Source organism: Eptesicus fuscus, chromosome 7 (assembly GCF_027574615.1).
Source record: "Eptesicus fuscus isolate TK198812 chromosome 7, DD_ASM_mEF_20220401, whole genome shotgun sequence".
Taxonomy (NCBI): domain Eukaryota; kingdom Metazoa; phylum Chordata; class Mammalia; order Chiroptera; family Vespertilionidae; genus Eptesicus; species Eptesicus fuscus.
Genome location: NC_072479.1, coordinates 87,786,386 through 87,800,291, shown reverse-complemented (window position 1 = coordinate 87,800,291; position 13,906 = coordinate 87,786,386). Strand labels below are relative to the sequence as shown.

General features: G+C 42.4%; 1 protein-coding gene across 1 annotated transcript in view; it reads right to left on the bottom strand.

Annotated features, from left to right (window-relative positions):
• Nucleotides 1–13,906, bottom strand: part of ANO2 (anoctamin 2) — a 283,025-nt gene that overhangs the window by 213,056 nt on the left and 56,063 nt on the right. The window lies entirely within an intron of this gene.

Sequence of the window (13,906 nt, the reverse complement as noted above, 5' to 3'; positions counted from 1 at the left end):
GGAGGCCAGCAAACTCCCTGAGCTGCAGAGACAAACTATACGTCTGGGGAAAGCAAGGCAACTAGAGTTCATAGGACAGAGTGCCCAAGAGAGAGAGCTTCACAAACAGCCCAAGAGATCTGCAGAGTATTTGGTTCCCCCTGAGTATTTGGCAGTATGGGCATAAAAAAAACTACCTGAGACTGAAAAAGTTGGGAATGGCACCTATTCCTACCAGCCAGAATGGAAAATCTCATCATTGCCAGGGCATTGGGTAGAATACTTAGATCCATACTCAGTAGAGGGGGTAACAAACCTGAGATTGAGCACCACTCCAGACCCACCCAACAAACCATAACAGAGAGGACTGATGCAATGGCTGTTAAAAGTATTGTCCAAGTCTAACGTTCTACAGCTTCAAACATTTCATGGAAAAGACACATTAATTCACAGCACAAACGTTTCTAGCCACTTCCCAGATGCCAGGCGCTGAGCTTGGTGGTTGACTGTACCAAGTGCTGAAGAAGTACAAAGATGATGATGACACTTTCCATATACAGAACGCTTTGCAATGTATCCTGCCCTTCCACAGGCACCATTTCATTGGGGCCCACAAAACTCTGCAAGGTGTGCCTGTCAAGCAGTATTAGCATCGCTATTTTACAGATGGGAAAACTGAGACTCTGAGGGGTAGGGAATTGCCAGAGTTCATGGTGAAACCAGGCCTCAAACCCAGGTTTCCTGAATCCCCCCCATCCAGGCTCTTTCCTTAAACCTTTGATCCTCAGAAGGGCTCCATGATCCCCTGATTCCCTGAGAAGGAAGCAGGCTGGAGCACCCGTTCAGTCCCCACCAAACCCAGCAGCCCAGGCTCTCCTCTTGTGTTCAGCAGGATCTATGAAAGGCATCCGATCCTCTTTATTATTATTAATACAATCAGCAGCAGCGTCATTATTACTGTTATTCTTGGACATCAGAGAATTATGAACATCCTCAGAAAAGGCAAGACACATGTTAGCCAGCTGTTCCCCATTATGCCCTCCCTGGGTACACGATACGCCTTTCATGTGCTTAAAATCATAAATAATTTTTAAAGTATGTCGCTCCTATTTTTTATTCCAGGGCTCAAATGTGGTTCTCATAAAAACTTGCTTTGGCCTCATTGTCACAGTCTAAGAGGTTTGCTGAGATTTCTTCTCTTCTTACTTCTTTTTTCCCCTTGTCTCGCTCTTTCTCCCCTTCAGCGGGGCACAGCAGTGTGGTCTGAGGCCTGATTTGTTTTCTTTCTACATTGGAATCATGTCCCTTCCTGGGATGCAAGGAACCAAGGCTATAGTGATGTCTATCGTGAACATATGCACATTACTGTTCCTGTTTTACAGATAAAGAAACTGAGGCACAGAACATTTTACTAACGTGCCCAATGTCACACAAACATTTGGAGATCTAATGACCCCCAAAGATCAAGAAAGAGGTATAACAACATAAGATATAAACAATATAATCTTGTTTATCCACAAATCACTTATCTACAGTGACCTAAGAGAGTCTCTCTCTGCAACTGGTAGGAAAAGTCAGCAGGAAGAACACAGGCCAGGCAGAAAGATGGAGAGTGAGCCCAGCTGTGCGCATGCGTGCTGCTTACACCCCACCGCCCAACAGACATTAATTCAGATTATCTGTCCCTTTGAATTTATTTGTGCTTTCCTCTGCCCTTCCAATCACCGGATAATGGAGGGTTAACCTGTTATTATTCACAGCATCTCACTTATTTTGAGAGGCTGAAGATTATCATCACACCCACCTACTCACCTTTAATGCCAAAAGGCTCAGATGCACAGAGAAGTCAATAATGTGGAAGGTGGCACCACAAGCCACTAGCCGGACAAGGGTGGAAACTTGTGAACTAGAGAAGTTATAAAGAAAAGCTAAAGATGCAACAGAATTTGTGCACTATTGTCCCCATTGTTGCCTGAGAAGGCAGAGGGAGGGATGCACACTCACATGCAAGCACACACAGAACCGGACCAGAGAAGTTCCATGCATAATAAGCACATTGAGCCTTGAGAGTGAGTGTTAAGCCATTCACCAATCAAAATGCAAACAGCACCAAGAGCTGCTAAGTTCAGGGGCATTCCAGAGCCCAAAGGCAGACTCTGCACACATTAAGAACAGGAGCTGCTCAGTGTCTTCATCCCAACCTATGCCTACAGGTCAATTTCTTGTCTACAGCAATGCTGAATGTAGGTAGTAATATATTTACAAAATGCACATTTTCCAATGTCTATCTCTGTACTCATTTATGGTTTTTAATTCTGTTTCAGTATGTCTTATATACATGAATGAATGCTTGCTGACTTTTAAAATGTGGGATAAAATCCAAATTATTTACACGGCTGACTACGCCCCTACAAGCTGTGCCTCCTGCCTCCACCACAGCCTCAGCCCCTCTACCCACAGCCTCTGTGCTGCACGCACACTGGCACACGGGCCTCCTCCCAGTTCCCCACACAGGCCAGGGTTTTCTCACTTTTGGCTGCAGGACAGGTCCTTTCCTTTTCTGGGAAGGTTCACCTGTCCTCCCCACCTGGCAAACTCCTACCCAATCCTCAAATCTCAGCTCAAATGACACCATCCTTCACTCTGCCCCCCACCACCATCTAAATTAGTTCCTCCAGTTGGCTCTCTGTTCACCCCCTTCTTTTACTTCTGCGGGTGCCTCCCAGCTCACAACCAACTAACTTCTGAATCCTCAACACACCAAAGCCACATGGAACCAGGGCCAGCTGTAGTCACCACTGAATCACCAGCCCTCAGCAAAGTATCTCATGCATCGTGACAGTCAATAAATATTCATTGGGTGGATGGATGAATGGATAGATGTGGACCTCCAAATGGTTAGGAAGCCTTATACACAAGCAAGCCCCACTCCGGGTACAATTAGACTCTTCCTACATGTTCTTTGGTAACCAAAGGGACTATTGAGGACCCAGATTAGGGATGGCTATTATGGGACATATACACACTATGCTGCCATTGCCCACCTTGCAGCAACCCTAAAGGATCACAGCATTCCTTCCTAATGCTCTTGGATGGAGGCTCAGAACCCATCTCAGCATCACCCTCCAGCAAGCCACCAACAGTGGGTTAGGTCTGCTGTGTGTGATCCATTCTTTCATTCATTAACAGGTACTGATTTAGTGCTTGGTCTATACCAGGCCCTGTTCTAGGTGTTGCCAATGCAGCCAAACAAAATCCCTGTCCTTGTAGAGCTGCCAATGTAGTGAGGATACAGACTGCAAACAAAGACACAACATGTGACTCAGTACCGGATGGCTGAGAAAAAATAAAAAGAGAGAGAATGTGGATGGAGAGTGGCAGGGCGGCCGCCTCACACAGGATGATTGGGAGGCCTGTCTGAGGAGGGGACATTGGAGCTGAGGCCCCAGTGAAGGGGTGAGTTCTGTGGGTATCTGGAGAAGGTCTCAGGCAGGAGGAAGGACAAGCAAAATGGCCCTACAATGAAAACATGCTTGGCTTTCTGAAGGAACAGCCAGGAGGCCAGTGTGGCTGTTGCAGAGTAAGCAGGCAGGGTAGTGGTGGGAAATCAATTTCTGTATCATAGTCCCTGACTGTCATTTCTGGCTCCTCTCTGATTAATAGTCCTTTAACACCCACAGGTTGGACCTTGCCCCAGCCATGGGGCAGATTTTGTCAATGGTCCCATCAGGCCTTTGCACCCAGTTCCCCTTCTCGGGGCTCTCATCTGTGAAGTGGGAAACACCAGCCACTCTGGGTGGGGGGAGGGAGGGTCAGGATTGCTAATTTGTAATATGTGCTGATTTCTATGGTATAAATGTAGTAGCCCCACTCCCTTATCCACAGGGGATACATTCCAAGACCCCCAATGGATGCCTGAAACCACGGAGAGTACCAAACCCTATGTATACTATGTTTTTTCTATATACCAATCATAAAGTTTAATTTATGTTAGGCACTGTAAGAGATTAACAACAATAATCATAAAATAGAACAATTTTAACAAGATACTTTAATAAAAGTCACGTGAATATGCCCCCTCTCCCTCTCTTTCTCTCACACACATGCGCGCACACACACACACACACACACACACACACACACACACAATTTTATCATAATCATAACCAAGAAGGCTAAGTGATTGATGGGCAGGGAGTATATACAGCCTGGAGACACAGGACAAAGGGATGATTCGTGTCCCAGGTTCGATGGAACAAGACGGTGTGAGATTGTGGATAACTGAAACTACGGAAAGTTGAACTGTGGGTAGCAGGGGACTGCTGTATGCCCACCGTACGCAATTTCAAGCTATCAATGGTATAACAACCAGCTCTCAAAATTCCTGAAAATGTAACAATCCTATCTCGAGAGCCATTATGAGCCAGGACATTACTGACATCAGTTCTTACTGGGTAAGAAGAACTCGACCCATGAGCCCCAAGTGCCAGAAGCTGACTGCCTCTCTGCATCTCCCCTCCTGCTAGCCCTTTCTCACACACCCACAGGGGCATCCACAGCCAAGCTGAGCAACTGTGATGACCAACCCCATGTCCCAGTTATTCACGATGGTCCGGGTTTACAATGTGTCCTGGCATAGTTACCAATAGCTCTTCCATTCCCAAAGCACCCCACTTTGGATGATAAATTCAGTGGTCGGCCTACCCACTGCCCCTTGCCCTTAGCCCCACCAGCCCGGGGTCCAGTATCTGGGCCCCAGACACCCCCAGCCTGGCCTGCGCTAACCCAGTTCAGACAGTCATGAGAGTGAGGATGTGAAAAAGAAAACTACTGCTTCTATTTCAATATTTTTTAAACCATGAGTCTAAAAACAACTTAATAAAAAATTCAAATTCACTTTCCATTACATTTTCAGCTTCTCTGTTTCCAGCTTCACTGTTAATGAAAATGCCATTACATTTTCATATGCTCAGCTTCACTGTGGTCTTCCCAGGCCTGGCTGCACATCGAGATCATGGTCATGTGCCATCTCAGGTTCCTTACTCAAACCGCAACACTTAGGTGGCACCAGTTATTGTTTTCTGATTTTTTTAAGATGAGAGGGATTACAGAGAACAAAAAAAAAAAAAAAGAATAAAAATTCAAAGTATTCTGCACTCTTTCCAGCCGATTTAAATAGCAATCAAAGAGCATGCATCGAAAAGCCCATAAAGATATCAAATATAAACCCTACCCTCTCAGCTGTGCCTCTATTAAAAACAAATGCCTGGGAACAGGCAGTGACAATAGGGGAAAGGCCCCACCTACAGCCAACCTTATGGAAACAGCAACACTTCTGGTTCGTTTGAAAAATTATTGATGATAACAATAAAAGGAATCTGTCATGGAAGGAACTTTGAAGGCTCAGTGCACAGTGACCCTCTGCCCAGGATCCAGGATCTGCAAGTTCTGCATCCTTAATAGAACTGATGGAATTTCTCCTGCTTCTTACTTTCTGGTCACCAAGGACAATTCACGAAACTGTCAAAATAGCCCTGAATCACTACCTGATAAAAGAAGGAGCTGGTCAGGGTGAGGAGGGAAAGCAGTGTCTCTTCTGTTTGTGAATTTTGCATGGAGCTGAAACCCCTGCTAGTAAGCAAAGGATCACAGCTGCAGAAAGATCCTACAGCTGGGGGACCAAGAATTATTTGGCATCGATCAGTTGATCACTGTACTAATTTATTGAGCATCTATTATTTATGGAATACCATACCAAAGTTTACAGGGAATACACAGGTAACATAAACTATAGTTTCTACTCTTGGGGGATTATGGTAGATTTGAAGACACGAGAGTAAAGCACCCGATAAGTAAAAACTAACAGGTAAAAAAAATACAGACTGTAGGTAAAGGTGACATCAGTTCAGCTACATGAACAAAGAAGGGTCTATGAGGGAAGTGATATTTGGGCTTCCTGATTGTCTATTGTCTATCTGGAGAGGGTAGGAAGATCATTCTAGGACCAGAGGCAAAGATTTAATGCATTTGCAAAGGTCCAGCCCCTGGAAGAAAGAGTAAAGTACTCTCCTTTTGACCAGAGTCTAACAGAGCTCGATGTAGGCTCCACAGTAAGGTGTAGTTTGGAAAAGAGCAGTCCAGCGTGTGCAGAGAACTCAGTGATGTGACCAGGCTCACAGTTTAAAGGGCAGCCCACATGAGAAACAGGCACCCACAGGCTCAGTTCGCTACCCCATTTAAAGCACAACTTTGAAGAGGTGGCGGATGTAGGACATTTTTGCTCTTAGATAGTGGAACACAATCAGAGTGAATGACCTTAAATGTTATCCGTTCCCAGTTCCCTCCAAATTCACAAATTGTCATTTGGCTTACATATAGACCACACATTTTACAGCTATTACAGAGAATTTAGAATCTAAGTTCCTTATTTTATAGATGAGGAAGCTATAATCCAGAGCTGTTAAATAATGTAATGAGCTAGTCCATGGCATTAAAAAAAAAAAATTTAAGTGTGTGACCTCTCCAAGTCCAAGATTACTTAACTTAGGATGGAATCTTCCAAGGTATGTTCTGCAGACCACTGGTTCCCAGGACACCTGTTAATATACCTATTAGTATCATATCAGTGTTCAGCAGGAAACAGGTTGAACAAAATTGAACCATCTTCTTTACTGCAAGGCTTTTCAGAACTTTTAATTGGTCAGAAAAGTTGTAATAATTAAGTTTTCTAGAGTTTACAAGATTATGAAATTTTGAGCATTTTTGTTCAAACAAAACACTTTTACTCTACAGTAAATACTTTGAGAAATGTTGTTCCAGACTATGCTACCTTAAGCCCCAGTTATGGATTCTTAGGTAAAGTGAGAGGGTAGAAGCATGATTTTGGAGACAGACAGAAATGTCTTTGAGTCCTGGATCTAACCCGTTCATGCTGTGTGGCCTTAAGTAAGTTTATTAACCTCTATGAGCCTCAGTTTCCTCATCTATAAAATGGGCTAAGGCTAGTACCTATCCCATATTGTCGTTGTGAGGATAAAAATAAAATAATGCTTATCAAAGAGCACAACACATAGGAAGCATCTGCTATATTTAAAATAATTAATTTACTTAGCTATTTATCAAGTTATATCTTTGGTTACTAGTTTTTTTCTTATTTTAATTTTGCTTTATATTGTTGAGAATGCTTTTGTCAACCTTTCTCTTAAAGTATAAAATGTAGTCAAGCTTTAAAACATGGGAACATCCTTATTTTACAGATACCCTTCTGTTTTAGCAGAAGCTTTACCTTAAACAATGGTAGACGCTATAAAAATACAATGTGTGGTGGGTGGGTGGGAGAGTAGGAATCAACCAAGGACCTTGTATGCATATATGCATAACCTATGGACACAGACAATGGGGTGGAGAGGGCCTGGGGCAGGGGGCGGGGGCTGGCTAGGAGGGGGGAGGGGAGGTCAATGGTGGAAAAATGAGACATATAGTAATACTTCAAACAATAAAGAATTATTTTTTAAAAATACAAGCCTTGCAATGGTTAATTTTATGTCAACTTGACTGGGACATGCAATGCCCAGATATTCTGGGTGTGTCAGTGAGGGTGTTTTTGAATAGGATGAACATTTGAATGGGTAGACTGAGTAACGCAGATTCTCCTCCCTAATGTGGTGGGCCTCATCCAATCAGGTAAAGGCCTAAACAGAACAAAAAGGCTAAACCTCCCATGAGTAAGAGGGTGTTCCTCCTGCCTGCCTGCTGAACTGAGACATTGATCTTATACTGCCTTTGGGCTCAAACTGAAACATTGGCTCTTCTTGGGTCTTGAGCCTGCCAGCATTTGATTGGAGCTCACACCATTGACTCTCCTACATCTCCAGACTGACAATTGCAAACCTTGGGACTTCTTAAGCCTCCAAAATCACTTGGATCAATTCTTTATAATAAACATATATACCTCTATGCATGCAAATCATATTGGTTCTATATCTCAGAATCCTGATTAATACAAGCCTCAAATCTGAATAGAAACAAGAGGTGCTGCAATCCTGGCCAGGCCAAGTCCCTGAAGCAGGGTGGACACCATGAGCTAGGGGGAGGCTCTTCCTGTGGAACTTTTGCAAAAGCCACGGTTACCAAATCAGAATTTCCAGAGAGGCAGTAATAGGCATCTGAGAATGACTTCCAATAATTGACAAAGCTTAATGGAATTAATATTTTCCTCTTAAGGGGCCATTGAGGCTAACTAAAATGTCATTTATTTGCTTTTTAACTGGAATTATATTGGTTCAGCAAGGTACCACCAATTTTCTCACACTGTTCAGAAAATTCTTAGTGGCAGTTATATGTGTTTTCAGTTAATGAAAAATGAAGATGAATTATTCCTTAATAAATGCAATTCAGTAGATTAAACTATTCCAAAACATGGATTTTGTGGAGAGAATTAAAGTGTGAATGGTACTTCTGCTCTAACCTTTATCTTTGAATCAAGTTAGCTCATCAGAAATTTACCTATATTATTTATAGTACAACCCTCCCTGAACTACAGTTCAACATTGACATCCTCAGATTTTATATGAACCAATTAAGAAAAGTTATACAAAGAACATTCCAGAACCTTATATGAACTCATTACTGAAAATATGCCCCTTATATTATTCATGACTTTTACCTAATAATTATGTTTTAACAGCAGGACAAAGTTTGCCTCCTCTGACAAAACAGAGCAGGGTGGATATATAAGCCACAGTCCTTTCTGCCTTGGTTACCTGGAAACTCAGAATGAAAATTGTCTCACTTGCATTAACTACCCTGATTTTCTATTTCAATTACCATTATTTCTCTATACCTCCCTACTTCCCCCTCAAATACTTCTTTTTTATGTGTCCTTCTTTTAAATGCTCCATTTGTGTTTATGCTTTTGGTTGTACTCCATCTCAAGTCCTGTTTGGGGAAATAGACTAAGATATGAATCAAATAACCCCAGATTGATGGGGGCAGAGCCAGCAGTAGAACTTGAGGTCTCCACTTGTCACACCTGCTGTCTATCCTTTGAAATGGGCGCCTTCAAGCTGTCTCTCCTACACTGTGGGGCCTGCTGGCTTTGCCGGTGACTGCATCGCAGGCCGTGCACATGGAGCCATTATGTTCGCGGACACCCCAAGGACCCATGCTATAGGAAACAGAAATCCCCAGCACAGAGCCCAAAGGCCATCTGCTCCTGCCTCTCCACTGATTCCGTGTCTGGGTTTCTGGCTTCCTCAGCAGATTTAAGGGACTGGGCCTGTTTTCCCCACAACACTACAGATGTTGGCTGTGAAGGGAAATAGCAGGAAGGAGCAGCCCAGCTCTGGTGCCAAGTGTGCTGCCCAACACACATCGCATATGAACAATAATACCAGCTACAGTACTAATAGCAGTTACTTTGTGGCATCCTAAATATATTGTCACTGCTCCTTACAGCAGCCCTCACTGACATTTATTATTCCCGGTTTGGAGATGAGGGGAGCTCTGAGTCAACTTTCCTACAAAGGTATGACCTGCTCGAAGTTAAAGGCATCTGCTTGCATGGGAAGGACTTAAAAGCTAAAGTCCTCACAGGCTCCTGGGAACAGCATGAATGACCCCTGCGATATTACTCACTCTATTAATAATAGCGACAAAAGCTTTGCCAGATTGAATAAAAGTGATTTTCCCCCATTCCAGGCATGTCACTTCTTAGTTCAGTGGCTTGATTAACATGATTTTATTGATAAGAATAGACTTGGTTACTCCCCCTCGTCCATCTCTGGCCTTGTTTCTGCTGCACTTGGAGGGTAAGTGAATGTAAGAGGTGAGAAAGAGGGGTAACCATTCATAGATATGAAAGTGAATGAGAAATAAACATAGACATTGGCCACAGTCTAGAAAGGCCACCTTGGTAATAAGCAGAGATGAGAAAGCAACCATTGAAAACCTTCCCAGGCTCCTCGGGGCCAAAGGCCAGGCCTTCCCACCCTCTTTCTGTACATGAATGAGTGTCCCTCACAAAATGCTGGCTCTCTTGTTGTTGTTTTTGGAAAACAAATGCTTCCTTCCAAGGTTCCCCCTCCCAATTAATATCTGTGCTCAGGACTCCGAGTCCCTGGACACATTACTATGGATTTGTCCAGGTTTAAGATCTCGATTTCGTGATTTCCTCCCCATATTCCTGGTCTCTCCAGAGCCCACTGAGTTATAACACAAACTTCCACTGGCCTGGAGGATGCTTAGATGATCCCATACCATGCCTCAGCCTTCCTCCACATTTCCCCTGCCACCAGGATGTGGCTCTCTGCAAATGTAGTTTATTCTCATTGCAGTCACTTCCCAGACCCATTTAAAAATGAGAAGAGTGCCACTGGACCTGACACTGACCCTCCACAGACTTCCCTGTCTCATCCTCCCCTCCATGTTCATTTCTCATCTCAGGAACTAGGTTTAATCCCCACCCCCAACCCCACCCTTGGTATCAGGTCTCAGATTAACTTTTACAGACATATGCATCCTCCCCAGCATACCAAGTTATGTTCCAGTCTCCTAGTTATGACACCCCCTGTAAGGTCAACAATAAGCCACTGCATTGCTATGAATACAAAGATCAGGGTCATGTGACTGAACCCATAGAAGGATGCCAGAACAGTACACCTGTGTCACATCTGGGGCCCAGAAACTTTGGAAGAAGTTCTTTCTCTTATACCTGGAGCCTTGTAGAAGCCATCATCTGGCTTTATTCTCCCGACTCCCTGGTTCACCATGTTTCCATGCAGAATCTGTCCTGTACTAATGAGTCGCTGTTTGACATACCATCTAACTAGTGTTTTGATTCTGGGCATGTGCATTCTTCCTGTTGTGCCTTTGACTATAAGCTCTCTGAATACATAGATTATTTCTGTGCCCTTCAGGCTCTCTCCAAAGACTCTCTTACTGTGGGAGTTCCATCAGTGTTGGCTGCCTATTGGGTCAGGAGGGACATTGATTGGGGGACTAGGAATTGAGAATATACATAAAAAGACTTGAGAACACAGACACAATAACAAATTCCTGTATTTACATAGCACTGGTTAAGAATTAGATTATTATAATTGCCTTCTAAGAAAAATAGGACAGGTATTATAATTCCCATATCACATATGAAGAAACTGAGGCTCTGAAAGATGAAGTGACATCCCCAAATCACAAAGCAAATAAGTGCAGACCAAGGCTAAAAGTCTGGTCTTCTGAGGATTGTCTAGTGTAGTGTCTCCCAAAATTAAAAGGAAGAAGGGGTGGAAAATAGCCAAAGTGCTCATCAACGCATGAATGGCTAAAGAAGATGTGGTGTATATTCACAATGGAAGAGTATTCAGCCATGAGAAGGAAGGACATCCGCCATTTGCAACAACCTGGATGAAACTTGAAGACACTATGCTAAGTGATATAAGTCAGAGTAAGAAAAGTACTGTATGAAATCACTTATACTAGTACATGGAGTCTAAAAATCTAAACTTTTGTGAAAACAGAGTGTGAATTGTTGGTTACCAGGAAATAGAAGGAAGGGAATAAGTCAGATGTTGTTCAAGGGTGAAACTTGCAACAAGTAGTATATAAGCCCTAGAGATCCGATGCACAGTAGAATATGGACAACAATATTATATTATAATCATCAAACTTGCTAAGAGACTAGAACTTAATTATTCCAACCACTAAAAGAAAGAAAAATTATATGTTAGGATAAAGTTGCTAATTATCGCTATAATGGCAATCATATTATAATAGATAGATGTATCAAATTAACATTTTGTACAACTCAAAATTACACCAGGTTATATGTTAAACATATTTTTGAATTATGAAAAATAAATGCAAAAATAAAAAAGGAGGGAAACGCAGAGATGGCTATAATATATCCTTGTCCTAATTATCCTTTCTACAAATTCAAGTGCAAGTACCACCTAAACAATAGATGGGAAGTTTCAATAGGATAAATGTTTGGGGGCATATAAACTCTGAGGGCAGATATGCTTTCAAAGGTATGAGCTTATAAAAGGACAAGCAGAGACCAGAGGGATCAGAGGCTGGCACTACTTGGGGACTGAGTCTGGGAATGAGGAAAAAAAGAAAGTCGTAGAAAAACAAGAGGTGTGATAGGGTGTTCAAAGAACAGAGAGGGAGGCTAGGAGAAGGCATCAAATGAGAGAGGTTGGAGAGAAAAGAAGGAAAGGAAAAGCAGGGGAGCAAAAGAAAGATGGGAAGGAGAGCAAAGGTTTCCTGCTAAAGAGGATAATTCTGAGGACAGAAGCAGTAGCATGGCATTAGTTCTATGTCTCTAGGTTTCCTGCTAAAAGGATCATTCTGAGGACAGAAGCAGTAGCATGGGCATTAGTTTTGCTCACCTTCTTTCCGTGGATCAGCCAGCAAAGATAAAAACATAGGAAGCAAGATACAAATAGAATGAGATTAACAGAATGTTATTCAGGTAAATCAGAGAAAGGAAAAGAAAAATATATATTGAAGTTAGAAGAAAGAGAAGAAAAAGGGGTTGGCCATGTTAGGACACCAGCGGAGGTAAGCAGAAGCCTCTATCTAAGGCTAAGGCTTAGGTCATGTTGCCAGCAGACTGGGAGAACATCAGTGGAGGAGGAGCAGAGATCTAGAACAAAGATGACACATCACATTTGAAGACAGCAGTAAAAGGAGTGAAAGGTTTAAAACTGGGAGACAAAGAATGCAGTAATACAATTAAGGGGGGAAAGATCACAGTGTTGTCCTTATGAAACCAAGACTTTCAGGCAGGTGACCCCAAAACATTGACCTTTTATTAGCAAAAGTCTGTAGCTAATATTCATGTCTATGTTTGCTCCTTAGTCATGTGTCCACCTGCCATGGAGGTATTATTCATCTTAATAAACCTGTAAAAATGGAACCCCCAGACTTTATCCTTCTTGAGTAAGGGATTCATAATGGCATCCCACATGATGGTACTTGATGAGTAATTTTTTTTCCTTTTGTTTTCTTTTGTGTGTGTTTTTTATAAGTGATTTTTGATGGGAATGGTAAATCAGTTGGTAGTGAAGATGTAAACATAGCCAATAATGCTAATCAGAATGGTGTTGCTGACTATAAGGATGCTAATGATAGTGGAGATGGTGATATAGGCAGGTGATAACAGTGGTATAGAAGGCAACAAATATTGGGAGGGTGGGAATTATGGTAGTTAGAATGATGAAAATAATCTGTGCAAAGCTTGGTCACCACTTGTGAAATGACACTATGGGTGTGTGTGTGAGTGTGTAACAAAGTTACAGAGACAGAGACAGAGAAACAGAGACAGATAAAGAGATAGATTACCTATAGATCACACATGGTTAAACTAGATTATCATCTGCCCCAGGACCCTTCCTAGAGCCATCTCAAATGGTCAAAGCCAATTACCACCCATTTCCCCTAAAATGCCTAATTTTAAAAAAAGCAATGGTGAATCTGTGGCCACGTTTCCTTTCTTTTTGGAGGTGTGAGGTGTTTGCTGGATTTTGTTTTACAAGAAGACTGTCACTTAGAAATTCCCTGAGAAGGTTTCTAAATTATACATAGACTATATCAGCTAAAAATGACCTTAAAAATCATCTAAACTGTGTGGTTCTCAACCCAAATATGGATGACAACCTCCTGGGATATTTTTCACAATACTGACACCAGAACCTCATTCCACACCAACCAACAAAATCAAAATCACAAGATGAGACATTGATATGAACACTTTGAAAGTATTCCCAAATAATTTTGACCAACTCTTCTGATGAGGAATCTTCTATTTTACAGAAGAGATGAGCCAAGCCCACCACACACAATACTTAGTGGCAGAGTCACAACCAGAATATTAATAGCACGTTTGGTGCAATTTTCCCTGCATGCTGCTGACCCAATCATCATGGGT